The sequence below is a fragment of the Pleurodeles waltl genome, unplaced genomic scaffold (assembly GCF_031143425.1).
Source record: "Pleurodeles waltl isolate 20211129_DDA unplaced genomic scaffold, aPleWal1.hap1.20221129 scaffold_70, whole genome shotgun sequence".
Taxonomy (NCBI): Eukaryota; Metazoa; Chordata; class Amphibia; order Caudata; family Salamandridae; genus Pleurodeles; species Pleurodeles waltl.
Genome location: NW_027150391.1, coordinates 2,819,431 through 2,823,454, shown reverse-complemented (window position 1 = coordinate 2,823,454; position 4,024 = coordinate 2,819,431). Strand labels below are relative to the sequence as shown.

General features: G+C 39.6%; 1 non-coding gene across 1 annotated transcript; it reads left to right on the top strand.

The window, feature by feature from the left end:
• Positions 1–3,278: 3,278 nt before the first annotated feature.
• On the top strand, positions 3,279–3,350 carry TRNAD-GUC (transfer RNA aspartic acid (anticodon GUC)). The gene has a single exon. It is a non-coding gene; the product is annotated as a tRNA-Asp (tRNA).
• Positions 3,351–4,024: the final 674 nt, after the last annotated feature.

Genomic DNA, 4,024 nt, shown 5'->3' with positions numbered 1-4,024 from the left:
TCTCCGGCGACGTGGGACTCCTTTGTGCAACTTCGGCGAGCACCATTTCATGCATCCTCTTAGTGCCTGTTTCTGGCACTACTCCGGGTGCTACCTGCTTCAGTGTGGGCTCTTTATCTTGCACGACATCCCCTCTCTCTGCAGGTCCAATTTGCGACCTCCTGGTTCCTCCTGGGCCCCAGCAGCGCCCAAAAACGCCAAACGCACGATTTGCGTGTAGCAAGGCTTGTTGGCGTCCTTCCGGCGGGAAAACACTTCTGCACGACTCTCCAAGGCGAGAAGGATCGGTCCACCAAAGGAAAAGTCTCTAGCCCTTTTCGTTCCTGCAGAAACCTCAGCTTCTTCTGTCCAGTCGAAGCTTCTTTGCACCTGCAGCTGGCATTTCCTGGGCATCTGCCCATCTCCGACTTGCTTGTGACTTTTGGACTTGGTCCCCTTGTTCCACAGGTACCCTAGATTGGAAATCCACAGTTGTTGCATTGCTGGTTTGTGTCTTTCCTCCATTATTCCTCTAACACGACTACTTTGTCCTTAGGGGAACTTTAGTGCACTTTGCACTCACTTTTCAGGGTCTTGGGGAGGGTTATTTTTCTAACTCTCACTATTTTCTAATAGTCCCAGCGACCCTCTACAAGGTCACATAGGTTTGGGGTCCATTCGTGGTTCGCATTCCACTTTTGGAGTATATGGTTTGTGTTGCCCCTATCCCTATGTTTCCCCATTGCATCCTATTGTAACTATACATTGTTTGCACTGTTTTCTAAGACTATATTGCATATTCTTGCTATTGTGTATATATATCTTGTGTATATTTCCTATCCTCTCACTGAGGGTACACTCTAAGATACTTTGGCATATTGTCATAAAAATAAAGTACCTTTATTTTTAGTATAACTGTGTATTGTGTTTTCTTATGATATTGTGCATATGACACTAAGTGGTACTGTAGTAGCTTCACACGTCTCCTAGTTCAGCCTAAGCTGCTCTGCTAAGCTACCATTATCTATCAGCCTAAGCTGCTAGACACCCTATACACTAATAAGGGATAACTGGGCCTGGTGCAAGGTGCAAGTACCCCTTGGTACTCACTACAAGCCAGTCCAGCCTCCTACAAATTGCTCATGGGCATTCCCTATCCTCAAAGAGGTGAGGACTGTTAAACTATTGCTATTAAGTCCTCGTTAGTATAGTGGTCAGTATCCCCTCATGTCACGCGGGAGACCGGGGTTCAATTCCCGGACGGGGAGATGATTCTTTTAAGTTGCCCAACTTAATGAAAAAGATGCACTTACTCATGAAGTAAAATATAGTTGTCATTACACCTGCTTATCACGATTGAGACCAACGTTGACTTTAGTGATAGCCAAAATGCTTACTGATGTGTTAACCGAAACTCAGAAGATGCTCTCTAAATTTCAATCTCAACTTACTGTTCTTTCAAAAACAATTTATCTCTAAAATACTTGGAAAATGACATGAAACAGTCGTAAATCATGGGCTGCTTATAAACTCTGTGGGACAGGGATAGAAGACAAATCGGTGTTTTTGGTTAGTACTGACCCCTGGTGGCTAATAGCTATAAGCTGCTAATGGTAAAGTGTGGTGTAACTTACAAGTTCACTACACCCATAAAGTGAGCTGATTATATATATATATATATACACAGATATAAATATAGATAGATTAATTTAATTAAAAAACTTTCTTGATAAAACTGATTGTTTTTGGAAGATCATTCTGTGTTCTCCCTGTTTATGAAAAAATATTAATTTCCCTAAGCAAAAGCAGTAGAGCTGCCTATTCCAATTAGCTGAATTGCTCATGGGCATTCCCTATCCTCAAAGAGGTGAGGACTGTTAAACTACTGCCATTAAGTACTCGTTAGTATAGTGGTCAGTATCCCCGCCTGTCACGCGGGAGACCGGGGTTCAATTCGCCGACGGGGAGATGGTTCTTATAAGTTGCCCAACTTAATGAAAAAGATGCACTTACTCATGAAGTAAAATATAGTTGTCATTACACCTGCTTATCACGATTGAGACCAGCGTTAACTTTAGTGATAGCCAAAATGCTTACTGATGTGTTAACCGAAACTCAGAAGATGCTCTCTAAATTTCAATCTCAACTTACTGTTCTCTCAAAAACAATTTATCTCTAAAATACTTGGAAAATGACATGAAACAGTCGTAAATCATGGGCTGCTTATAAACTCTGTGGGACAGGGATAGAAGACAAATCGGTGTTTTGGTTAGTACTGACCCCTGGTGGCTAATAGCTATAAGCTGCTAATGGTAAAGTGTGGTGTAACTTACAAGTTCACTACACCCATATAGTGAGCTGATTATATATATATATATATATACACAGATATAAATATAGATAGATTAATTTAATTAAAAAACTTTCTTGATAAAACTGATTGTTTTTGGAAGATCATTCTGTGTTCTCCCTGTTTATGAAAAAAGATTAATTTCCCTAAGCAAAAGCAGTAGAGCTGTCTATTCCAATTAGCTGAATTGCTCATGGGCATTCCCTATCCTCAAAGAGGTGAGGACTGTTAAACTACTGCCATTAAGTCCTCCTTAGTATAGTGGTCAGTATCCCCGCCTGTCACGCGGGAGACCGGTGTTCAATTCCACGACGGGGAGATGATTCTTTTAAGTTGCCCAACTTAATGAAAAAGATGCACTTACTCATGAAGTAAAATATAGTTGTCATTACACCTGCTTATCACGATTGAGACCAACGTTGACTTTAGTGATAGCCAAAATGCTTACTGATGTGTTAACCGAAACTCAGAAGATGCTCTCTAAATTTCAATCTCAACTTACTGTTCTTTCAAAAACAATTTATCTCTAAAATACTTGGAAAATGACATGAAACAGTCGTAAATCATGGGCTGCTTATAAACTCTGTGGGACAGGGATAGAAAACAAATCGGTGTTTTTGGTTAGTACTGACCCCTGGTGGCTAATAGCTATAAGCTGCTAATGGTAAAGTGTGGTGTAACTTACAAGTTCACTACACCCATAAAGTGAGCTGATTATATATATATATATATATACACAGATATAAATATAGATAGATTAATTTAATTAAAAAACTTTCTTGATAAAACTGATTGTTTTTGGAAGATCATTCTGTGTTCTCCCTGTTCATGAAAAAAGATTAATTTCCCTAAGCAAAAGCAGTAGAGCTGCCTATTCCAATTAGCTGAATTGCTCATGGGCATTCCCTATCCTCAAAGAGGTGAGGACTGTTAATCTACTGCCATTAAGTCCTCGTTAGTATAGTGGTCAGTATCCCCGCCTGTCACGCGGGAGACCAGGGTTCAATTCCCCGACGGGGATATGATTCTTTTAAGTTGCCCAACTTAATGAAAAAGATGCACTTACTCATGAAGTAAAATATAGTTGTCATTACACCTGCTTATCACGATTGAGACCAACGTTGACTTTAGTGATAGCCAAAATGCTTACTGATGTGTTAACCGAAACTCAGAAGATGCTCTCTAAATTTCAATCTCAACTTACTGTTCTTTCAAAAACAATTTATCTCTAAAATACTTGGAAAATTACATGAAACAGTCGTAAATCATGGGCTGCTTATAAACTCTGTGGGACAGGGATAGAAGACAAATCGGTGTTTTTGGTTAGTACTGACCCCTGGTGGATAATAGCTATAAGCTGCTAATGGTAAAGTGTGGTGTAACTTACAAGTTCACTACACCCACAAAGTGAGCTGATTATATATATATATATATATATATACACAGATATAAATATAGATAGATTAATTTAATTAAAAAACTTTCTTGATAAAACTGATTGTTTTTGGAAGATCATTCTGTGTTCTCCCTGTTTATGAAAAAAGATTAATTTCCCTAAGCAAAAGCAGTAGAGCTGCCTATTCCAATTAGATGAATTGCTCATGGGCATGCCCTATCCTCAAAGAGGTGAGGACTGTTAAAGTACTGCCATTAAGTCCTCGTTAGCATAGTGGTCAGTATCCCCGCCTGTCACGC